The 26,924-nt window shown below is 42.5% G+C and overlaps 1 protein-coding gene across 2 annotated transcripts in view; it reads left to right on the forward strand.

Annotated features, from left to right (window-relative positions):
* The first annotated feature begins 2,041 nt into the window (after nt 1-2,041).
* Nucleotides 2,042-26,924, forward strand: part of MATN4 (matrilin 4) — a 69,753-nt gene continuing 44,870 nt past the window's right edge. For both annotated transcript variants that reach the window (XM_063959576.1, XM_063959577.1), the window contains exon 1: nt 2,042-2,111. The gene's annotated coding sequence lies outside the window, so the exon portion shown is untranslated. The remainder of the gene's footprint in view (nt 2,112-26,924) is intronic.

A 26,924-nucleotide genomic window follows, 5' to 3' on the forward strand; every position in this document is an offset into this window, starting at 1 on the left:
CGCCGGGTCTCCCCCCATTGCGACTTATTGAGAGCAACCCTCAGGGGTGCCAAAAGGTTAATATGATAAGCACTGGTCTCGGGCTTACTGGAGTTCCAAACTGGCATCGGCATGACTCACATATATAGCCACTGCTACATCCCGTTGCCCACACCCCTTCACCAGCAGTAGGGTCCACAAGAACTCTTAACAGTCCAGGTCACCCGAAGCTACATGTGTAGCTTTATCAACTTTGAGTACTGAACACGCAAACTAGGAGTGGTCTGAACATTCGGGCCAGTAGGACACTATGGGTGGAATTCAAATGTTTGTAAAGTCGGTTGAGTTTCTGTTCTTTCCTATCTAATAGACAGGATAAAACAGACACCCAACTGACTTTTGAAACATTTGAATCTCCCCCTATCAGTCTGCACAGTCACTTTTCCCTACATACAATCTGTCACAGATGGAGTGATCAATAGGATGTACTGAAATCTATAAGATTATACAGAAACATGATAATGTGGTTTAAATTGGAAATCTGGACATGTGCTATATATTTTCAATTTAGTTTCTTATACGTTATGTTTATAACTGAAATGTGAATGTATTTGTATTTCCTAACTTATTGGATACTTTTCTTCAGTGCTAACTAGAGTAATAGGTTAAGTTATTAGCAGTAATATTTATTGATGGCTCAAAGAGACAAAACAACTACAATGGTGACAATGGTTCATATCCTATTCAATGGATATCTGGTGGTTTCAAATTAATTTATGGACCAAATCACAAGGCATGATTACACAAGTATTTCTTTAGTTGATTTTTAGGGGTATATTTCAAAGCTTCTAAAATAGACAAGAGGTGATATTGCTCATAGCAGCCAATTAGATTCTAGTTATCATTTCTCTTTTACATTGTAAAAAAAAAGACAATGGGGGTCATTCCGAGTTGATCGGTAGCTGAATTTGTTCGCAGCGCAGCGATCATGCTAAAAAACGGCAGTTCTGTGCATGCGTATGCGGCGCAATGCGCACGCACGACATACGGGCACAACGAACTATGATATTTTGCACAGGGTCTAGCGATGCATTTCAGTCGCACTGCTTGCCGCATAGTGATTGACATGAAGTGGGCGTTTCTGGGTGGCATCTGACTGTTTTCAGGGAGTGTGTGGAAAAACGCAGGCGTGCCAGGAAAAACGCAGGCGTGGCTGGGTGGGTTTGTGACATCAAATCCGGAACTGAATAGTCTGAAGTGATCGCAAGCGCTGAGTAGGTTTTGAGCTACTCTGAAACTACACAAAAAATTTTTGCAGGCACTCTGCGATATAACCTTTCGCACTTCTGCTAAGCTAAAATACACTCCCAGTGGGCGGCGGCATAGCGTTTGCACGGCTGATAAAAACTGCTAGCGAGCCATCAACTCGGAATGACCCCCAGAATCTGATAAGTTGCTATGGACAACATCATCACTTAAATATTTTAGAAGCTTTAGTTAATAAACCGCTCAGTGTAAACTTGTGTATGTGAACTATAAGCTGTACAATAAGTCCACGAACTACATGGAAAAATGTGTATCATAAACAGTTTTTCTTTTCATCTTTTTAATTAACTTTGTGTTTGAAAAAGCATTAAGAATCATCCCAGAAATTCAAGCTGCAGACCAAAATCAATTCTAAAGCACATATAACTAAATTGTTGTTGTTGTTGCTGTTGTTGTTGTTGTTAGTAGTAGTAGTAGTAGTAATAATAATAATAATAATAATATCATAACTACCCTATTGTTATTTTTTCATTTGTAATATAGACATAGCAGTTCCAAATCTATAGGCAACTAACTTTAAATGAATGGCTTTAAGTTTGAATATAACATCTATGAACAGTATGTTAGGGCTCTGACTGACTCCCTCTACAGTGTAACAGTAAATGTGCTATTTCCAAGCAAGAAAACTCCTGTGCAACTGAACCGGGACAACTTTAATGCTAATCTGTGTTGTTCTTTAGGCTTTACTGCAGCAGTTCCAATTTCAAGATGGGAGGGGCTCTTTTTGCCTCCCTGAATTAAAAATCTGCACAGTTCTCAGTACTCTTCAAACCAGGGATAGAAAAGAGAAGGTGGACAGGTCTACAGTAAGGAACTTATATATTTATGTACACTTAAATGCTGATTTCTCTTTAAGACTTGAAAATAACCTATTTTTAATTTATTATGCAGAAACCTGGAGTAGAATACATAGGATAGTGTTGGTTTCAAATATTTCATATAAGTTTTTTTTTTTTTTGCTTAAAACATATTTTAATTATTTTTAGGAAACTGGTGTTATATTAATATTATAAAGTAAAAGCAAGTACAAGTTTAAGGGCAAAAATGCATATTGTACCAAAGGTATAATCAGGTACATAGTAGCTAGACTGTGAATTGGGAGATGGGGTACAAAGTGTGCAGTCTGTCCCAGCAGGATGCAACTGTTCTGGCTACACTTTCATTGGTCAAGGCATACTAAGGGCTCAGGAAGCATTTTTAAACACATGTAGTTGCTTTGGAAACACTACTTCATTAAAGCTGCTTTGATCACTCATTCATGGCAGACAGTCTGTGCTAATTTCTTATAATGGCTGTTTTCATTGTATTGCGAAAAAACTACTCACTTTCTACATTGCATACATGTGGTATTTAGAATGTGTGTTTGTAATATGCATAAGTGGTTCTTGCCTTTTACTGCTGTAAATTAACAACCAGGAATTGGAATTGTGAGACATTGGAAACCCATGACTTTCTACATGAATATATGTATGTATGTATCTGTCTATCTGTCTATCTATCTATCTATCTATCTATCTATCTATCTATCTATCTATCTATCTGTCTGTCTGTCTGTCTGTCTGTCTGTCTGTCGGTCTGTCTGTCTGTCTGTCGGTCTGTCTATCTATCTGGTTGAACTATAGTTCCCAGCATGCATTGCCAGATGATGTGAAACTGGGAAATCCAGAAGATGACTGCAATTAGGTCTACATGCATCAGTGGTAGCTAGTGTTCTAGCTGAACTACAAGTTCCAGCAGACACACTGAGATTTGCACTTTAGCAGCCATTAAAAGAACCACAGATTGCCTTCAATCATTCAAATGTATTTAAAGCAATAGCATCATATTTATATAGGAAACACTATTACACACTATCTGAAAAGTATAATAAATAATGACAAAATGTCATACACCTAAATTATTACCACTGTTAAGAACAGCTGCATATTACTGCTTTGCTTACATTTTCTAACCTATGGAAAGAAAAAGAAATGCAAATATTATTACAGAGCAATAACTCATAATTGAACTTTATTATACGATGATGAGGATCTCCTGTCCTTTACCTCTAGATATCTTCTATTTATTATACATAGCCATCTGTCTTTGGGCAGGCTGCTCATCAGTATTATAATTGCATTATACTTGGTATTTAAAATTGAAATGACACGTCCACTAATATGGTTTGCAACAGTGATAACGAAGTACAACAACTCCCATCATGCTTTACCAGGCACACCAGACAGAACGCGCTGTGGGTTGTAGCTACTCCTGAAATGTAGACGCCTTTGGTAACACACCCTGTTCTAAGTCTTACAAATGTTTTAGAGATTAATTAGTTACCCGCCTATAAATCTTACTTGATGCATGTCATAACTAGTGTCAATTAAGTCTTGAATGTACTGTACATTATTGCTGCAGGAATTCTTCCCATGAATCCTGTACGGCCTACTTATTCCGTGTGATGGTGATTGTATATATATATCGTGTCACTGGTTTCCTGTCTAATGCCATTATTTATTTATTTGGAATTGAGCACATATAGTGTGTGTTCTAAGAAACCTGAACCACTTGTAAGTAAATAAGATAAACAGTGCTCTGTACACTGGTGGCATTGTGTATTGTTGTTAATGAGCTATGCCTATTACACTCAGAGTATTCTGTTTTACCATTTTGCTTTAAATGCATCTTTGATACATTATATAGAGCCTTAGGGTAATTGAAAGTGACAGAAGACCTTCCATGGCCAGGAGGACATCAGAGAATGTAATAATTGTTTCCTTATGGTTTCTATATACAAACTATCCAGCTATTCATTTTCTAGGTATGCACTGTAGAGATGGGTTTTTTCATTCATATTATGTGCAATTGTCACTCATTTATTTTGTCTCGCAAGCAAGCGTATAAAGAGACATTATATTCTAACTTAAATCCTACACATTGCATTGGTTTTTTGCTATATGATTTTTTTCAGAATTTTCTTTTTTTCTGACAAAGTATAAAAGCAGTTTTCTAGTTCCTTTGGTATGTGGAAGTCTTCAGTTTTACAGACGGATTTAACACCCTCAGCTGTCTCCTAGTTGAGTATATAGACAGTGCATCTAAACGAGTGATTTATCTGCATAGGTTTGAATGGGCGCTTTTAACAGTAGGGGTCTGCAAATAGCTGGCTAAGACTGAAAGAATTTTACAGACAATATTTGGCAACTCATGTTACTATGACAACCACTAATTTACAAATTTGTGCCCATGTTGCTAAATAATAAGAGTGGACAGTATCATTAATCACAATTAGGTTCTGTTAGTCTATTGTGTACTGTTTTATATGTAGTGTTTAATATGGTCCAATACTGAATACACTTCTCCTTTAAGAGTTTCAGTATATATAGTATTATAATATATAGTATTAAAAGAAGGTACTCAGAAGGAACTTTAAAATAAAAGTTATCTATGGAACAAGACATAAGAATGAGAAAGAGTTGGTTTCTCTGATACGTCGCTGATAAGCCTGTTCCGTAATTTTAATTTTTAAAGTCCCTTTTAAATGCCTTCTTTTCTTACCATTATTAGTCACATCTGTCTGCTGTGATTGGACTGTGCACCAAGGAATGTTTATTATTCTCTCTCTCTCTCTCTCTCTCTCTCTCTCTCTCTCTCTGGGCTCTGAAGTGGAGGGAAGCGCCAGCTTTTGCTGGCGTTACCCTACAGAAGCCCGTGGGCTTCTTTTCGCATCACACTGTGTGAGGGATCCAATCCGTTCCCTCCCAGAATGCCCCGCGGCCACCTCATCCATCTGTGCATGCAGACCGACTCCCGTGGCCGATACCTGGAAGCCAAGGGACAGGAAGGCACAGCTTTGATCGCATATGCGACTTAGTGTCAGTGTGATGTGTGACTTGATGTACCACAGCAGGTTGGTACATCCCGCCCTCTCTCTCTCTCTCTCTCTCTCTCTCTCTCTCTCTCTCCCTTTCTATATATATTGGTAGTACTTGACAAAATATCAAAGAACTGTTGTCAAGCTCAGACCATATTAAGCACACCTCATCTACCAGAGCCAGCAGTACGATGGCCTCAATTGCCCTAGGAATCTCCCCATTATCTAATCCCATTTGAACCTTGTTATACATGTAGATTGTTGTATTGGAAGATACAGTGAAGCTGGATTCCAGATCAAGAGGCAAAATGACTGCAGTGCACTATTGTTTGCAACAAAATCTGTATAGGTATTAATATAGAGGTCCATCCGTCAGATATCTCCATCTTACCTTGCAGGCACGATACTGTCTGCAATCCCCATATATTAGTATGGGAACCTTCATTCATCAAACTCTGAAACTAAAAGTTTTCTGTGTTTGACAGTGCAACCTGCACATAGGGCCTAATTCAGACCCGTTCGCTCGCAAGGGTTTTTTTGCAGCGCTGCGAGCAGATTGTCGCTGCCCACAGGGGAGTGCATTTTTTGCTTTGCAAGTGTGCGAACGCATGTGCAGCTGAGCAGTACAAAAAAGTTTTGTGCAGTTTCTGAGTTGCTCAGAACTTACTCAGTCGCTGCGATCACTTCAGCCTGTGTACAGGGCCGGAATTGACGTCAGACACCCGCCTTGCAAACGCTTGGACACGCCTGCGTTTTTCCAACCACTCCCTGAAAACGGTCAGTTGCCACCCACAAATGCCTTCTTCCTGTCTATCTCCTTGCGATCGGCTGTGCGAATGGATTCTTCATAAAATCCACCGCACAGCAACGATACGCTTTGTACCCATATGACGTGCCACTGCCTGCACAATACGGTGCATACGCATGCGCAGTTCTGACCTGATCACAGCGCAGCGAAAAATCCTAGCATGCGATCTGGTCTGAATGACCCCCATGGTTCTCAGAGCCCTAATCCTCCCTGTGGGATCCCTCTGCATATAGCAACCTCATTTTAGTCCATAGTTACCTATTCGCCTGGATCAGCCAGGATGCTCCCAAAAATCGAGTGGCACTCCCAATACCACCCGGGAAAGAAAGCAAGTCTCCCGAAACTGGCCAACCCCCCACACCCCCCGATTCACACTGAATTGTGTCATCATAGCCCTGCCCCTTGCTTTACAATGCCAGACATACACACTAGCACTTCCATGTCAGACCAGGCAGCATAAAGTGGAATTTATTGTGTCCAGTAGCTGAATTCAGACATGTATTCAGAAGATTTTCAATCCAATTATCTTTAGTACAATTCTGTATTTTCACAATGTGTTCACAAATTTTGGGTAGCCATACAACTGTAATATTAACCAGTGACGTAACTAACAAAAATATAGGGGCGTGACTACATGGGGAATGGGCGTGACCACAAAATAATACAAATTCATATTACGCTGCACAGTCTTCATTATTAAAATTTCGCCACACAATAGTGCCACTTACACATTTTACACAGGTAGAGCCCCTTTCACACATTATGCCAGGTAGAGCCCCTGTTACACATTACGCCAGATAGAGTCCCTGTCACACATAACGCCAGGAAGAGCCCATTTTATACATTACTCCAGGTAGAGCTCCCTTTTACACATTATGGCAGGTAGAGCCCCCTTTTACACAGTACGGCAGGTAGAGTCACCAGATAGGGTTGGGAGGGAGAGAGGAAAAAAAGGTGGTATGTAGAGAGACATAAAATAAAGAGAGCATCACAGTAACTGCTGTTTTAATAGAGTGCTCAAAAGCAATCATACAATACAGAGTATTTCTGATACCATAAAATGTAATTGCCTCATAAGCAATTAACCCCCACTCAGAAAATTATTAACTACTACAGTATGATTATAACATAATTAATTAAGTTTAATTACTTTCTGCTTTCTTCCCATTTTTGTATGTTGTTCCTGTCATTTCTTCTTTATCTTCTCCTTCTGACCTGTCACTTCCCCATTTCCTACTCCTGAGTTCTGATCTGTCACTTCCCCATCTCCTCCTCCTGACCTATCGCTTCTTCTATATCTTCTCCTCCCCATCTGATGCTTCCCCATCTCCTCCTCCTGACTTGTTGCTACCACATCCCTTCCTCTGGACCTGTCACTTGCCCATCTCCTCCTGTGGAACCTGCTGCTTCTATGTCTTCTCCTCCCCACCTGTTGCTTTCCCATCTCCTCCTCCTCCTGACCTGTCCCTTCCCCATCTCCTCCTCTGGATCTGTCACTACCCCATCTCGTCTCCTCCCCCCCACTTGTCACTACCCCATCTCCTCCTCCTCCCCCCAAATCTGTCACTACCCATCTCCTCCTCCTCCAGACCTGTCACTACCGCATCCTCTCCTCCATAACTATCGCTTCTATATCTTCTCTTCCCCACCTGTTGCTTCCCCATCTCCTCCTCCTCCCAACCTGTCCCTTCCCCATCTCCTCCTCTGTCACTACCCCATCTTCTCTTCCTCCCCCCGACCTGTCACTACCCCATCTTCTCTTCCTCCCCCCGACCTGTCACTACCCCATCTCCTCCTCCTCCTCCCCCCAATCTGTCACTAACCCATCTCCTCCTCCTCCCGACCTGTCGCTGCCTCATCTCCTCCTCCTGACCTGTTGCTACCGCATCTTCTCCTTTAGACCTTTCGCTTCACCATCTCCTCTGGACCTGTCACTTCTATATCTTCTCCTCCCCACCTGTTGCTTCCCCATCTTCTCCTCCTCCCAAACTGTCACTTCCCCATTTCCTCCTCCTCCCCACCTGTCAGTTCCCCATCTCCCTCTCCTTTCGACCTGTCGCTACCCTATCTCCTCCTCTTCCCAACCTGTCGCTACCCTATGTCCTCTCACATCCCCATCTTTTCTTCCCAACTTCTTTTTACCCTTATACTAATAATACTATCATATCAAACGCACTCAGCACCCTCCTCCCCCTCCACAACTCTCATCACACTCACACTGACAGCTCCGTCACATGAACACCTCCACTGCTCTGCTTCAAACTCACACTGCCACACATATACAGTATATGCAAACACCTTCCTCCTCTCCCCCCTGACACTGACAACTCCTTTACACGCACACACAACCCCCCAAACTTACAGAAATCCTCTCTCCTCATCTCTCTATCCTCTGGTGTCTCAGCAGCGGCAAGCTCTGGCTCACAGCACAGTTAGCCCTGGGACTGTAACACAGCAATTACAAGGTCTTCACTATTCAGGGGCTCAGTCAGGGAAGCTGGATGCAGCGAACCGGTGTTTAAGGCCACTCCAAATGCCAAGATGTGCTGCTGCAGTGTGCTGCTGGCTGCTCAAAGCTCCTGCGGCCGTGTCTTCTCCATTCTCCCGTGGCCGCCCCCAGAATGCCATGCGCATTCCGGCCTGGGACCTTGGGAGGGAATGGCAGCGCAGCACTGCTGGGCACTCCATTTTACAAATATGGCTGTCAGCGGGCAGGTGACGGCACCTACAGGGTGAATCCTATTACCCTGCTTGCCCGCCTTTGGCTTCTTGTGTGTGCCAGCGGATGCGCCCTCAGTGCAGATGCACTGGCACACACCTAAATATGGCCCTGATATTAACTGTGTGAGATTAAGTTCAGGAATTACTTTCTTGTATTCATTAGACTAGAGGGCCAGATACACATAATGACCCCAGTAGACTGTCAGATACACATAATGACCCCAGTAGAGTGCCAGATACACATACACCCCAGCAGTGCCAGATACACATACGCACCCAGCAGTGCAAGATATACATATGCACCCAGCAGTGCCAGATACACATACATCCCCAGCAGTGCCAGATACACATACACCCCCAGCAATGCCAGATACACATATGCCCTGGCAGTGCCAGATACACATATGCCCCCAGCAGTGCCAGATACACATACGCCCGCAGCAGTGCCGAATACACATACCCCCAGTAGTGCAGTGCCAGATACATATAAGCCCCTAGTAGTGCAGTGCCAGAAACACATATGCCCACAGTAGTGCAGTGACAGATACACATACCCCCAGTAGTGCAGTGACAGATACACATACCCCCCAGTAGTGTAGTGACAGATACACATATGCCCCCTCTGTTCCAGTTACACATATTCTGCCACCACCGTGCTGCATACATATATATATATATATATATATATATATATGTATATGCAGTTGTGCTCAGAAGTTTACATACCCTAGCAGAATTTGTGATTTTCTGGCCATTTGTCATAGAATATGAATGATAACTCACAAACTTTTCTTTCACTCATGGTTAGTGGATGGGTGATGCCATTTATTGTCAAACAACTGTGTTTACTCTTTTTAAATCATAATGACAACAGAAACTACCCAAAACTCAAAAGTTTACATACCCTGGAGATTTTGGCCTGATAACATGCACACAAGTTGACACAAACGGGTTTGAATGGCTACTAAAGGTAACCATCCTCACCTGTGATCTGTTTGCTTATAATCAGTGTGTGTGTATAAAAGGTTAGTGAGTTTATGGACTCCTGAAAGACCCTTGCATCTTTCATCCAGTGCTGCACTGACGTGTCTGGATTCTGAGTCGTGGGGAAAGCAAACTAATTGTCAAAGGATCTGCGGGAAAAGGTAATTGAACTGTACAAAACAGGAAAGAGATATAAAAAGATATCCAAGCAATTGAGAATGCCAATCAGCAGTGTTCAAACTCTAATTAAGAAGTGGAAAATGAGGGATTCTGTGGAAACCAAATCACAGTCAGGTAGACCAACAAAAATTTCAGCCACAACTGCCAGGAAAATTGTTCGGGATGCAAAGAAAAATTCACAAATAACTTCAGCTGAAATACAAGACTCTCTGAAAAAAAGTGGTGTGGTTGTTTCAAGATGCACAATAAGGAGGCATTTGAAGAAAAATGGGCTGCATGGTCGAGTCGCCAGAAGAAAGCCATTACTATGCAAATGCCACAAAGCATCCCGCTTACAATACTCCAAACAGCACAGAGACAAGCCTCAAAACTTCTGGAACAAAGTCATTTGGAGTGATGAGACCAAGATTGAACTTTTTGGCCACAACCATAAACATTACATTTGGAGAGGAGTCAATAAGGCCTATGATAAAAGGTACACCATTCCTACTGTGAAACACGGAGGTGGAGCGCTGATGTTTTGGAGATGTGTGAGTTACAAAGGCACTGGAAACTTGGTCAAAATTGATGGCAAGATGAATGCAGCATGTTATCAGAAAATACTGGAGGAAAATTTGCACTCATCAGCCCGGAAGCTGCGCATGGGACGTACTTGGACGTTCCAACATGACAATGATCCAAAACACAAGGCCAAGTCGACCTGTCATTGGCTACAGCAGAATAAAGTGAAGGTTCTGGAGTGGCCATCTCAGTCTCCTGACCTCAATATCATTGAGCCACTCTGGGGAGATCTCAAACGTGCAGTTCATGCAAGACAGCCCAAGAATTTACAGGAACTGGAGGCTTTTTGCCAAGAAGAATGGGCAGCTTTACCATCTGAGAAAATAAAGAGCCTCATCCACAACTACTACAAAAGACTTCAAGCTGTCATTGATGTTAAAGGGGGCAATACACGGTATTAAGAACTGGGGTATGTAAACTTTTGATCGGGGTCATATGGGTAGTTTCTGCTGTCATTATGATTTACAAAGAGTAAACACAGTTGTTTGACAATAAATGGCTTCACCCAACCACTAACCATGAGTGAAAGAAAAGTTTGTGAGCCATCATTCATATTCTCTGACAAATGGCCAGAAAATTACAAATTCTGCTAGGGTATGTGAACTTATGAGCACAACTGTATATATATATATATATATATATATATATATATATATGGCCCGGCACTCCAATCCCATAAACAACAACTGCCACGGATGCCCTCTGTGGTATATAAACTATCAAGGAAAGATGCAGCGGCACTCCAATAGTCTCAATCATAAATCACAGTGTAATAACACATAAAGAAATTTTCCAAAGTTTCGAGGCTATTACAGCCTCTTTGTCAAGGCATGCCAGATACACGTAAGAGGTTGTCAGAGGTGTGCCTCTTACGGAAACCAATGATAAACAGCGTAGCCTGCCTAGGAACGAGCTGCATTTGTGAGATGTTGCTACTGGTGCCGCTGCTGTTGTTGCTGCGGGAGGCAATACATGTATCCAGTGGGCTGCCGCAGTCATGTAGTCCTTAGTTTGCCCTTCTCCACTTGTCCACATGTCCATGGTTAAGTGGGCACTGGGTACAACCGCATTTTTCAGGACACTGAGGACACTTTTCTTAATGTCCCTGTACAGTCCGGAAATTGCTTTCCTAGTGAAGTGGAATCTAGATGGGATTTGGTACCGGGGACACACTACCTCCATCAATTGTCTAAATCCCACTGCACCAATGCCGGATACCGGATGCACGTCTAACACCAACATAGTTGTCAAGGTCTCAGTTATCCGCTTTGCAACAGGATGACTGCTGTCATATATCATCTTCCTTGCAAAGGACTGTTGGACAGTCATTTGCTTAGTTGAAGTAGTGCAAGTGGTCTTCTGACTTCCCCTCTGGGATGACAATCGACTCCCAGCAGCAACCACAGCAGCAGCAGCAGCAGCAGTAGTAGGCGTACCACTCAAGGATGCTCCAGAGGAATCCCGGTTAGGAGAGGACTCGTCAGTCATGCCAGCGACATGGCCTGCAGAACTACTGATGTTCCTGACTGAGGACGAAATTGACATTGAGGAAGTTGGTGGTGTGGCTTGCAGGAGCTTGGGTACAAGAGGAAGAAGGGATTTAGGTGTCAGTGGACTGCTTCCGCTGTCACCCAAAGTTTCTGAACTTGACAATGACTTCTGATGAATGCGCTGCAGGTGACGTATAAGGGAGGATGTTCCTAGGTGGTTAACATCCTTACCCCTACTTATTACAGCTTGACAGATGCAACACATGGCTTGACCCCTGTTGTCCGGATTTGTGGAGAAATAATTCCACACTGAAGAGGTGGCTTTTTTGGTATTTTGCCCAGGCATGACAACAGGCTTATTCATCCCACGGACAACAACTGTCTCCCCCAGTGCCTGATTTAAACAAACCACATCACCATCAGAATCCTCCTCATCAACTTCCTCCTCAGCGCCAGCAACACCCATATCCTCATCCTGGTGTACTTCAACAGTGAAATCTTCAATTTGAATATCACAAATTTTACTGTGGGTGCTCCTTCCAGCACTTGCAGAGGGCGTGCAAATGGTGGAAGAAGCCACCTCTTCCCGTCCAGCGTTGGGAAGGTCAGGCATCACAACCGCCGACACACTTGGGCCCTCCTTGGGGATTTGTGATACCATCTTAGAACGCACAGTTCTTTGGTGTGCTTTTGCCAGCTTAACTCATCATTTTTCTAGTAAAAGTATAAGCGCGTCCATCGTCATGTGAAGCTGAACCACTAGTCATGAACATAGGCCAGGACCTTATCCGATCCTTGCCACTCCATGTCATAAATGGCAGTTTGGATTTTACATGCCCTCTACTATGACATTGGGCATCGGCCTTGGCAGGCATGGGCGGCACACTGAACAGCTCACAGTAGCTGGAGGCTGGGACTGCTGCTGACAGAGGCTCCCAATATTGACAGCACCAGTGGACCCCCTCATCTGTGTCACCAGAGGACCCCCTCAGCCCCCTCCCACTGGTGGTGCCCACTGACCGCACTCACCAGCTCAAGGGCATGCCTCCTCCTCCTGTGGACCATGGCAGGATCCACAGCGGGACTGCGCAGCGCAGTGTGACGTCATGACACTACAATCCCGCAGTGCTCCTCAGGGAACTGAGCCTGCCACCTGCCTGGCTAAGTTCCGCCCTCCTGCACACATGGGCGTGACAATCAACTGGCAGGGCCTACCGGTGGATCCCTCGGTGCCCCGGCAGGCCAGTACGAGCCTGGACACCCTGCTGCTTATTTAGGTATTATGACTGCTGATGTTTATAGGCCTGTCCATGTCTTGCAATGTTGTGCACTGTAACTCGCTTTAGTTTTAGTTTTGTTCATACTGTTTCTGTTTATCGGGGAGATTTATCGAAGCTTGGAGAGAGATATAGTGGAGAAAGATAAAGTACCAACCAATTAGCTCATGTCGTTTTTCAAATACACCCTGTAGCATGATATTATTTAAAAATAAAGGATAATATAATAATACAACATGAAATGATTGCTATTGCTTGAGCCTTTTGTTGTTTGGAACAAAAGACACAGAAATTATATAGCTGTGCTGTGGTTATTTTCAGAACATAAGAAGCTCCTGATAAAAAAAGAAAAAGAAAAAGCACAGCACTTACCTCTCAACTGTTTGAACCGAGAGTGACCATGCAATATCATGAAGCAGTGCTAACATATGATACAGTGCTGATATTTATGCAGTTCAGTGATTATCTTCCAACTGTGCATGAGTCACGGTCATACAGCGCATGCAACAAGGTACCTTAGGGATGCCACTTGCAGTGAGGATTTATTTGCAAACTGACTGACCGGGAGCGTTTGATGATCTGTCAGGGCTGTGTTCTCATATGCAGAAAACATGGCACCAGTGTCTCAGTTCTCACGGCCATTATGCACAACCATAGGGTTAATCAGATTGCTGGTTATCAAAGGGTCTGCGACCACTGCTGACTTTGGGGGTCATTCTGAGTTGATCGCTCGCTAGCTATTTTTTGCAGCGCTGCGAGCAGATAGTCGCTGCCTATGGGGGAGTGTATTTTCACTTTGCAAGTGTGCGAACGCTTGTGCAGCCGAGCGGCACAAAAAAGTTTGTGCAGTTTCTGAGTAGGTCTGAACTCAGCCGCTGCGATCACTTCAGCTTGTCCGGTCCCGGAATTGACTTCAGACACCCGCCCTCCAAACGCTTGGACACGCCTGCGTTTTTCCAACCACTCCCTGAAAACGGTCAGCTGACACCCACAAACGCCTTCTTCCTGTCAATCTTCTTGCGATCGGCAGTGCGAATGGATTATTCGTTAAATCCATTGCCCAGCACGATCCGCTTTGTACCCGTACGGCGCGCCTGCACATTGCGTTGCATACGCATGCGCAGATTTGACCTGATCGCAGCTCTGCAAAAAAAAAAAACTAGCGTGCGATCAGGTCGGAATGACCACCTTTAGCAAGAACTTGTTCTCTGTAAAAGTCCACCAGGACTCAAATGTTGGACATTGACACATTGGTCATCTGAATACTAGTGTATATGTACCCGTGAGTGCTGCCACTTCTCAAATACAGTATAATATTATTTCTATAGGTAGTATGGATGGTGTAATGGTTAGTATTACTGCCTCACAGCACTGTGGCCCTAACTGTGTGGAGTTTATATATTCTCCTCGAGTTTGTGCGATTTTAAAAAGTCTTGAAACAGGGTCAAAGCTTCCTAATAAATACGTGTGTGTGTGTGTGTGTGTGTGTGTGTGTGTGTGTGTGTGTGTGTGTGTGTGTGTGCGCATCCTCATGAGATTCTGTACCTAGCATGGGACTGGTGAAAGTTTTGATGGTGGGACCAATGTTAGTGTCTAAAGTGCACCAAGTGCTATTTCAATGTCTAAAGATGCCCAAAGCGAGTGTCTCACTCCTTGCACCTGCAATGTCATGGATGTACACCAGTGAAGGGCTTGTAGCGGTAGTCACATGTCACACATGCTACACTGGCAAAAGACGCACACATGTACACGGCAGCATACGACTCAGAGTCATCTTCATTAAGCAGCTCACTTAGGGGTAACAGACAGTATAAGGTACCCATTGCTGTACTACACATGTGCACCAAAAGTGTGTACATGTATAGCCACCATATATTGGGCCTGATTTAGAGGTGGACACAGTGGAAATGTCACACACGACAGGCAATGTTTTAAGTCTGCGCATGCGTCCAAGTTGCACTGTGCATGCTTGAAGCGTGCCGCTGACTGTGGCTGCACTTAAAGATGGAGTACTGCTCACATAGGACACCATGTACAGATGGAGACACTGCATCTGCCATGGGGCTGGTGCAAGTGTGTTGTATATCTATAGACGCATGGAGAAGGATGTGAACCACAGCCTGTGGGCGTCTCAGTAGGATCAGAATCAGTTGCGGCATTAGCATTAAGACACAGATGCGGCTGCGGCAAAGGTCACAGATGCATCTAAGCTGCGTCAGTTTGCTCAGAATCACTCACATTGCCTTTTATGTATTTTTTACTTGTGTCTCCACATATCTGGAGAAATGGAAGCGTCAGGCAAGATTAGACTGAGTACAGTAAGGGCATGTTTATGTTACTGGGACAGTTAGATCAGGCTTGGAGCTACAAGGGAGAGACTTGTACTGGGCCCTGAAGCAGCATCTCAGTGTAGCTCCACAGCCTGGCCCATATCTGCTGGGGTGGGATGGGAAGACTGCAAAAATATGAGTGTACTGGACCCCAAGATATCTATTACATCCACTGCTGCTGATACACCTACAGTATTAGGGAGTTTATCTCTGACAGTTACTAGAGGGCTTCTGCAACTATATGCAATGATGATGGTGACTATCAGTAGCTAGCACATCTAATTGGCTGATTGCATATTGTAGTCTCTAGCTGGAGTATTTTTAGTCTTTTGCATTACTTCAATGGATTAATCTGATGGTCAAGGCAAAAGTATTATGCTTTGAAAATCGTAACAAGGGGCATATTTGAATCAGGACTACCATAAGCCCCAAAGTGCTATATATTTACAAAAGAATGTTAATGCATGGTTTGATTTTTAATACCTGGTGAGTCTGTCCAGCTATCCTTCATGCAGGACAGGAAGACATGTTACTCAAGCAGGTGATTGTGCTACCATAGTGACTAACGCCTGCTTTATTTAGCACATAGCAAATATATATATTTTATGATTTTATTGGGGGGAAAAAAGAACTCTCATTCTTGTAATGTTTCTTTTAGCACCTGTCCTTTGACCACGATACTGATTTGAATTCCAGACAGAATAAGAAAAGATAGCAGAAAGTTCACCCAAAACACTTAAGGAAAAATTCTGCCAAAAAATGTGCACAAATTAGCAGTCAGATGCGGAAAGAGGCGAATGTTCCAGGGAAATGTTTTGGAGATGTAGTTAGTCTTTAATACTATCCAAAATAGAACTCTGCACACCAAACAGAAAATAACACCTTTCATTCAATGATTCATATTCATGTGAAACATTACATGCATGTACTTGCCATCTCTCCATGATTGTCAGGGAGACTCCCTCAAGTAGTAGCAATCTCCTGAGAATGACCCCTTGAAGTGTGTAGCAAGCTCCCTGATTGCACCTTCTCCCCATTATGTACTAGACGGTATCATTTAATCAGTTTTAATTATCGCCATGAAGTTATTGAGATATCCGGATGTAATTTGATCAACATAATCATTGATCCTTATGTGCATGATGTTGTAAATTACAGCTACTTAAGTCAACTTGTTTCGTTTGAGGAGCTGGTATTTGCCAATAACCTGCATGACACACAAAATCGAAGCCTGCAGTATTTTCACGTTCCTCCATTTGAAGGGTAACAGCGTCCACCAGATCCATGATGAAATGGTGGCTGTTTATGGTGATGAAAGTCTATCATTTGACACTATTGTCAAGTGGAAAAAGAACGTTCAAACTGGACACATGTTCCTCTCAGGTGAGCCTTGATCCAGGAGACCCTCAATCATGGATGATCTTGACACGCGGAAGAAAGTGGAGGCTCTTGTCCTTGAAGACAGATGACTAACCATTATAGTGATTGTGAAAGAATTGGTCTTAGTTATAGAAGTGTGTGGGAGATTATGCATGAGCAACTGCACATGTCTAAAGGGTCATCATGATGGATTTCCCACTTACGGAGCCAATTTCACAAGCGAGCTCTAAGTGAATTTCACAGCGGATGTCGGAGCAGGATGAATAGAATTTCCTTGCATGTCTCATGACTATGGTTGAATGTTGGGTCTACCTGTACTATCCAGAGATCAAAGAAAACACTCCTTCTCCCCCCCTTACAAAAAGTCTAAGGAGCGCAAATTTGCAGGGAAGGTCATGCTGTCAGCTTTTTGGAACTGTCGTGTCATACTCTTAACCGATTACCTTCTGAAGGGTCAGACCCTCACCAGCGCTTACTACTACATCCTTCTACAAAAATTGTGAGATGCCGTGAAAGAAAATACTGTGGTATGATCAGCAAAGGCATTCGTTTCCTAGACAACAATATACCCGCACATTCCACCCAAGCATCTGCTATGTAAGCTGACAGGTGTAGGTAGCTATGACATTTTGCCCCATCCCCCCTAGTCGCCTGATCTCACACGCAGCGACTTCTTTCTGTTCCCTGAGATGAAGAAGCCACATTGGGGTAGGCGATTTGACAACATAAGTGATGTCATTCTGGAAGTGGATCAGTGGTTCTCGAGGCAATCGCAGGACTTGATAATGATGGGTTGCGGAAAATTCAAGAAACACTGGCTGAAATGTGTGGCTCTACAGGGCGACTACATACAGAGAAGTTCAACATACCACATTCAGTGCCAATCTCATTCTGTTCATGGTGATAATGAAACTTTATGATACCCCCTCATAGCTGTTGTATTCTTGGGAAACAAAAGGAAATCAGAGATATATACTGTACATTAAAATGGTATCATCAGTGCCATTAACCTGCATTGGTATAAGGCAGTCATTCCAAACCTCAGTCTTCAAGGTACACTAGCAGCGCAGGTTTTAGTGATAACCAGGCTTCAGCACAGATGGTTAAATCAAAATAACTGAGGTACTAATTAAGTCATCTGTGCTCCAGCATGAATATCACTAAAACCTGGACCGAGGTTGGGAATGCCTGTGGTAGACAAATGCCTGTGGTAGACAAATGCCTGTGGTAGACAAAATAAATGAGGTAGTATTTTAGTCACCTGTTCTCAAGCATGGATATCATTAAAATCTGGACTGTTATTGTGCCTTGAGGACCGAGGTTGGGAATGCCTTGTATAAGGCACGATATCCCTATGGCTACACGCATTTTCAATAAGGTTTCTCGAGGCCACTTATATGGAGGCACTTGAAAAACACAATACATGAGCAAGACCTGATAAGTAACAGTGTATTTTGATCTACAAGTAGATCTTACTAACTGCTTTGGGGCTCATTTACATTTGAATGTAAGTCATGTTTATTACACGCCTCTCAGATGTCGCAGTACACGTCCACGCTGATAGGTGTTACTTTTACAATCTCCCTGATATGCTTTTTCAAAAGCAGGCAAGTACTGTATGCATTTAAATGTTGAATTACGTTTTATTTTAAACTAGCTGTTCTACCCATTCTTCGCACGGGAGTTTCTGATTTTCACGGTTGTATATGAGTGTTAAAAATTTGGTAAGTCTATAGAGATATAAATTTGAGACATATCAAGGTAAGTAAATATGAATCCATGGTTCTTGGCAGTACCCGAGAAGCACCCGTAGCAGATATGGTAAAAAAGTGACAGGACAATTTTTTTAGTTTATTAAATTCTAGACACTGGAGGTGCAATCCAAATTTTGATCCAGTTGTCTGTTTAGGCGTTATTGTTCATGCAACGCAAGCCACGCATGACGTCAATATGTCAATCCCCTTTCTAATTCTAATTACGTAGTTTTCCTATTTCCCCCCTGGTGAATATACATAATTTAAACTTCAGCTTCCTAACATATCGGAAAGTAAGAGAATTAGTGATGAGTGAGCGAGTGAGTGAGTGAGTGAGTGAGTGAGTGAGTGAGTGAAGGCAGGCTTTTCCATTTATATCTATAGATATGTGTATACATCAGAGTGTCCTTCTGAGTGTGCAGTATCCAACCTGTAATACAAAATGTACTACCTCCCATGAGGCAGATACAGTATGAGAGAAAAAGGACCACTTTAAAAGTAGTTTATGATGGTCCTGAATAATTAATACAGAATGGGTGGGATGTACTAAGCATCGCATCTTGAGAGCTTTTCAGAGGCGGACGCTGTTTTGCAAAAATCACAGACATCTGATTTGTGGCAGTCTGCACGTGTACCACAATCGCATTGCGCATGCGCAAGCTTTCACCATGCAATCGTATCCCAGAAAGCAGGATGTCAGGACTGCTTTGCATAATTGAAGGGGAAGGGCGCATGAAACGCAGGCAAGTCATGGCCATTTTGGGGGCAGCCGGATGACGTCGCCTGCATTTCCTCAAATAAGAAACATGGTGCCAGATCACCTGCACGCGCAGCCTGGCTACATATGCAGGGGGTCTACCTCTAATTCCTGATTCTGTGATGCAACCGCAATTGAATTGCGATCGCATTGCTGGGCGGTGCTGCACATGCTGGGTGGCCTTGCCCTGTGTAGGGTGGACCCAGCATGCGATTTTATCAGTAGCAGTTTTTGCTATTTTAGTAAAAACTGCTACAAACTCTGAATAACTCCCCCTTATGTACTGGCATAAATAATGCTAGCATGTTCCTAGCAATGCGACAGCTCTCCCGATAAGAGCTGTCCTTTGTGATAGAAGGTTCAGGACCAAAGAGTGACGTGGCAGCTGCAAGGGGTGCTGAGAGGGATCTGATTGGATCCCTTTCAAGGGGAATTGCGGAGAGAAGCCCATAGGCTTCTGTTGGGCAATGCCACATATAGATGGCCTTACCCACCTGATCCAAGCTCCGAAATTTACTGGGAAATGTGGCCAAATTCAGAAAACATTTTTGCATTTTTGGCCACATGTTCTCTTTAGTATGAGTATATTTGACCACCCTATATGAGTATATTTCAATTAATGTTTTAAAATGTAAACCTTTAGCAAAAAAAAAAAAAAAAAATCTTCCTAAATAAGTCACCATAGCAAAGACCAGAAAGACACCTAGTATATTTGTTCAGGTGGTCCTAACATGGTCTGAGCTAGTTTCTCATAAGGAAGGAGTGAGATTTAGTGAACAGTTGGATTTTATGGTCTGTGCTAAAAATATCCAGCAGTGTGTCTATGGCTAGAAAGGGTGATTGTTAGATAGGATTGGAATGTTGGTGCTGAAAACCTATTTTACTCTGAGAGCCGATGCTTGAATGCAGGTATTCAGTAGATGTCTGTGCATTGAAAGATATGTCACAGTGCTTCTACTGTTACTCATACTTGTGTGCTTTTCCTTTTCTAGAGATCCCTTGACCTGTACGCCATATTTTACTTATAAAGCTTTTCTGCAGAATGACTAGGAGTATCAGTAAACTGTATAGGATTTTATTCTTGGAAACATTACCCATTCTGCTTTTCCACTCCAAATGTAATTGCAGCATATATAATTACAGATGTAAACTGCTATAGAAGCCAATGGTGTATATAAATATTATTACTACTACTTATTTATAAGGTGGCACAAAGGTCCAAAGTGCAGAACAAAACAACAATGAATTACCCAGCACTGAGCAGGAGACGGGGGCAAGCTTGGAGTAGACCAGTGTGAGCAGTAACATAGATGCAGCATACAGCACAAGAAACGCTGTGTGAGTAGACATACTGTACAAAGTAGGCAGCATGTGCCTAGCAGGAGTGGGCCAGATGGACATGATCCCAGGAGCCGGGAAAACAAAAAGGAATAGGGTCTATGAGGGCCTATGACAGTTTACAATCTAAAGGGGAGGGACTGACACTGTCACAGAGCAGGTGAGTAGGTGGGGGGGGGGGTGATTATTTATAAAGAGGTGTGGTAGGTGTTGATTAAAAGATTAAGTTATAGGGTGGGTTGATAGCCTCTCTTGGATGGAGCTGATCCCACAGAAATGTGGGAAATTGTGGGGAGTCACAAGACCTCTCACCACAATAATACAATCTGTACAGGAAACAGAAATACCAATAATCATATTGTATATTAGAATCCCCTACCTGGAACAGTATAAATAAAGCTTCTAACTTCTGTACTAAATGACCTCCCAGTATAGACACATACATAACTTACACTGTCATAATCATGTTGTTAAGGTCTATATTCACAATAAAAATTTACTTAATTCTGTTGTTTCAATCTATAGGAAACACAGAAAAATGGCAATTATAGGATGAAGATTTGAATTTTAGTACCCAAGACACATAAATTAACCAAAACTCTAACACATACCACTAAAGTATACAGACAATAAAATATTTATATCCAAAAATTAAAAGCGGCAGTGAAATCAAGGAATAAGATCATCAGGCATTGCTCCATTACTGTAAAACTGAAAATGGTGGGGTATTTTAAAATGGGTTTTTAATTTATGTCAATTAATCATATAAACAGATTAAGTGAGTTGAGTGTATTAGGTCCTTTAGGTGCCACTGTGTCCAGTTGATTGATGTATCTACTTTGCCTCACGTTTTAATAGATTATGGTCACGATTACCTCTTCTTTATGTTTTTCTTTTAAGAAATGTGCAGACAATGGTTTGTCGGTTGTGCCATTGGCAAACACCAACCGAATGGATGACCGATGTTGGGTCGTACCTTCTTTTAATAACCATATTGTCTTCTCCATGTACATGCACCTTCCCAGTCAAATTAGGATATAAATGACATGATGAAAATGGCATGTGAGGCTATGGTGCAGAAAGAGTTTACTTCAATCATGTGGATGGCTAAAATACTGTCCTGTAATCAGAGCCGTACAGGTCATGCAGCCCAAGCACTTATATAACCATTCTGTTTATTAACTAGTTTCCTTCTGTGCTTCGCTATCGCGGCGACCGACCATTGCGGAGGCGATGCAGGGAACAGAGGTGGTTCAGCAGCATTTTTGGGGAGGCTGCAGGACGTCACATGCAGCTGCTCTGATCGAAAAAATGGCCTAACTGCGGCTACAGGGGGTCGTCCACAATTGCTGCGACCGCAATTTAAATTGCAGTCGCAGCTGGTGGCCGCCAGTTAGCATACTGGGCGGTCTTTCCCTGTGATGGGCGGCCCCAAGCATGCTACAGAAGGGATTGCAGTGTCTTATTTTTAGCAGAATCTGCAATACGTGCTCAATAACCCCCTAAGTCCTCTTTTTACACTGATAAGTAGAGGCCTTTTCCCCAGTTTCTTAAATGCTGGCTCAATAGACCAATTTTCTTTAATGGTTTTTGGTAAATTTCTGAGATTGGTGTTAATTTTTGAGGGAGTATCATACAATAAGCAATGGGGGCAGGTGGGGGGCAGAGCAGGCTGTGTTAGGGGGCATTATAGTATGTAGGGGCAGATCAGGCTGTTTGCAGGTACTACAGTTGATGGTGGCCAGAGGAGGGTGAGTTTGGAAAGCTGTAGATGGTCAGGGACAGAGCATGCTTGGTATGGGGTTGCTGCAGAAGGTCGTGGGAGCAGGCTGAGTTTCGGTTGCTGTTGGAAGTGCGCATATAAATATGGCAGACCGAGGGTAGGTCAAGAGGTGGTAGTCCCATCTCCCTAGTAGCGTTCATAGCGTTTTATATATCCTTTGCTTACAGTATATCCTTCGGGTTACCATTTATATTACAGTACAACTCCATTTTTATTTCTTTATAGAATGATGTTCTTTTAGAGTGTTGGAATATAGTATTACTGGGGGGTTTTAGCACTTTGTTCCACAACTAAGTTCACAGACAGCAAACTCTCTCAGACTGATTGTTATTGCCTTAAAAAAAATCAGTTTATTCATTATAAACAGACGTTAGCATGCCTTTGTGGCCAATGTCTTCATTGAAAAGAATCGGGCCTTTGTTTTGATGGCAAAAGCAGACATAGCTTTTAAGTGTCATATAACATTTTTCACCATTATGCCATGTAAAATAAGCTACATAACTGCTGTTGTTCTTACTCTACAGTATTCCTGGCTTTGAGAGTATAACACATTAAAACTCACAGTACTTCCATTAGTGTGCATTCTCGTAGTAAAGGATTGCATTGTGCACTGCAGACAGGAAGACACGTTTGTGGGGAAATGCATGGCTGGTGAGGTGTGACTTCTAAAATATAGTTATTTCTCAGTGAGATATAGAAAGGCAAACACAGAGCAATAGTTTACTGCTCTGCATGCCCGCAGAGCTTACGTTCTGACGGTTAACTTATTTGCAGTGTTTAATGGTCTGCGACAATAATGTTTTTGTTAGCAACATGGTGCTGGAAATGAAATGAAAAAATGTGATTTATACTTAAACCTGTGGTATAGTTAACATACAAAGAAGCTTTTATAGTTTTATGCACCACAATTACATTGACAAATCCTATAGCATATCAGAATTGGCAAATGTCCATAATTTCTCTGGACAGTGCCAGGTTTTTTAAAATGTGCACCAGGAAATATTTTAAATATTGACAAACTTCACAATGAAATTAATCTTTTTTGCATATTTGATACAATTATTGCTTCTTATTCTTATAAGGGGGTTTATATTTTACTTTTTTTTTTGGAGTATTTAAAATTAGAGATGTGTGGTTCAGATTTGGCTCGGATAATCTTTTGGCACCAAAATTAAATTTTTGTCCATTGAAGATGACATTTCCATGGATAAAAATTAAGTTTTGGCGCCAAAAGATGATGTTTTGGAATCTGAATTAGGCAGGAAAACAGCAGCCAATTTCGAACCGCACATCTCTATTTAAAATGCAATAAAATAGCCAATGAGCAATGTATTATTTATACACATGGCTGGACTGATCATATGACACTACTTGCAGAATGTCAGAAGGGCCGACAGCCTGACGAGCCGGTCCAGCCGCCCAAAAGCCTTGTTGAGTAGCTCCGTCTCCCGGTGTTCTGCTTTGCCGTTATTCAGAGTGATGGGGCATTCTGCAAAGCTATGACCCAGGGATGCCTGGGCAAAATTACAGCCCCACTCCATCCCTGCCTATACATAAACATTAAATGATGGGGACTATATTGCTCCATGTTTCAGTTGGAGCAGTAAAGGATTCGTGGAAACTTCATTTACAATGATAGTCTTTATTTATAAAATATTATATTCATATGGAGTAGAGATGGGGAATCTGAATGGTAGTGTTTAATAAGAAAGTTGCTGACTGTACACTTCTGTATTCCCCACATTCCTAGTCACTGACTTGTTTCAATAAATAAACTGCTCAGTCACAGTATTGTAATTTTTTTAATTTTTGTCTGTTTTTTTATATATCCTTTGCTTACATTGTATCCTTCGGGTTACCATTTATTTTTGGAACATATATAAGTAAATAATTAAATGCCCCTTTCATGGAGTTTTAAAGCAGTTGGAAATCCCTGTGCACTATTAAGCAGATACAAAATAAAGGTGTGTTCACAACATGCAATCCAGTGTGAGCCAATCATGTGATGCATTTTTGGTCTTATAACCAAAGATGTGTTGGTCTCATCAGTTGGTTTTTAGGCCTCTGCAGTGTCAACCAGAGGAACCTGTGACCTATAGTCATTGATTTATGCTTTGCAACCATGTTAATATTGATCTAAGTGTTAGGTTCAATTTCACATGGAATCTATCACTTTCAATACACAGTAGTGACATTCCAGGTGGAATTCGCCATATTAGAATATATTCTCCTCAAGAATGCCTGGTTTTGTTGGGATGCCCATGAATCTGCATGCCACAATGGCACGGTTTCTCACTAGTTTACACTGACAGGTTAGAGAAGTTTGGCAGAAGGAGGACTTTACTAGAGTTGTTATTAGCAGAACTAAATGTGATACAATGGGCGGGATATAATGAAGTCCGAGTTATGTGGCCGTGCGGGGTGCCGGCCGAACTCTGACTTTTTTTAAAGGGGCAATCATTTACAAGGCTAAACCATGCCTTGTAAATGAGTGCCCCTTTAAAAAAAAGTCTGAGTTCGGCCGGCATCCCACACGGCTGCTGACTTTATTACATCCCGGCCATATGTTACTACATTTCTTAAGCAGAGTGAATACAATTATTGACCATACATACAACTGTACCTTACCTTTTAACCCAGATTTCCATGAAACTATACCTCTCTTTAGTGTAACAGTGACCTTTTCATCAGTTAATATTAGTGCAAGATTTCATTCGATTAGATGCCCCTCAACATCTGAGCCTCCAGACCCTTGAAGTATTGTTGCTCTGTGGACCTTCTCATCTTGTAAATCTTAATACTGGGACTTGTGACTTGGAACCAGTCACATAAAGAGCATATTCTGACTTATGTGCTTCTACACCACTTGTTGTTTATTGACATTACAATCCCCAACATAAAGTGGAGATTATAACTGTGTGTCTAATGTAATATCCTGACAACTTTCCAGCATGAGAATGTGATACAGTATATTTCCTCTCTCAGTGGGAGCTAGCGCTGCATGTTAAATATCTCTACAGTATGAAAACAGTAGCAGATGAATGAGCTGTGCGGTACTGTAAGTCTCTTGCAGAGACGTGCCATGACCAATATTAAACATGCAGGACAGACTATTTTGTATATTTTCTTGGCAACTTTTCACGTTAACAATAATCTCAACCTCTAAACGTTTCATACAGGAACCTTGTGCTCTCATTTATTACATTAAGAATTTTTCAAAATTAAACTTAGACTTCATAAAGATCAAAGCTAAGCTTAAGCTTTGGCACTACACTGCAGTATGAGACATACAGAAAGGGCTCAGCTGCATTTGTGTTGCTACACATGCCATGCAAAGAGCTGCTGCAATTGTTTCAGCTCTCCTCTTGTTGGCAATAACGTGCGTCATTCTGGGGAGTTTCCTGTCATTTTACAGTAGCAAAAATTTTAATGGTAAAACCAAGTTGGTTTTGCTTTGAAATAGTTGCAGCTTTAAAATAAAAAGCTGTACGGGCAGACTCGCCGGGAATAGCGTCCGAGCCTCAGACTTTCACAGTACATATAGTCCAAGGTGTTCCAAAAAAGCAAATAATAAATAGGAATAAAAATGGCACATGTCCCACCCATCCTCCCGTGTGTTGTATGATATATTGACATGGACATAATATTAACATTGACCATGTCAACATTCATCATGTAGACACAGATGAAATGTTGACATGTCATTCCTGGTGGCCTAACAGGGACTTACCTGCTCCTGACAGCCGCAGTTGCTCCAGTGCCATCTTCTGGGTCCCGGTAGTCATGTAAGTGTGACCTCTAGTGCAGACGTCTGACAGAATGGCAGTTCCAGTGAATATTCTCCTCTATCCTTAATCCATACCCTTAACCCTAACCCTCCATTTATTGCAGTGGTTCTCAAACTCGGTCCTCAGGACCCCACACGGTTCATGTTTTCCATGTCACCCAGCAGGTGCACTGTGTATCACCAACTGTCACATTTTAAAAATCTACAGGTGACCTGCAAAACATGAACCGTGTGGGGTCCTGAGGACCGAGTTTGAGAACCTGTGCTCTATTGCTTAACTCTCCCCCCATCCTCCCCTTGGTGCCGTAACCCTCCTATCACACAGCCTAACCCTAATATCGACATTCAGACAATGTCGACATTTAACATGTCAATATTCTGAGAACATTCACCTGTTGAATGTCAACATTTTTAATGTTGGCCTAATGACTATGGTGGTCATTCCGAGTTGTTCGCTAGCTGTTTTCGGTCGCTGTGCAGCGATCAGGCAAAAAAAATCGGCAATTCTGCGCATGCATATGCGGTGTAATGCGCACGTGCGACGTACTTTCACAACAGCCGATGCAGTTTCACACAAGGTCTAGCGACACTTTTTAATCGCACTGCTGGCCGC

The sequence above is a fragment of the Pseudophryne corroboree genome, chromosome 3, assembly GCF_028390025.1.
Source record: "Pseudophryne corroboree isolate aPseCor3 chromosome 3, aPseCor3.hap2, whole genome shotgun sequence".
Taxonomy (NCBI): domain Eukaryota; kingdom Metazoa; phylum Chordata; class Amphibia; order Anura; family Myobatrachidae; genus Pseudophryne; species Pseudophryne corroboree.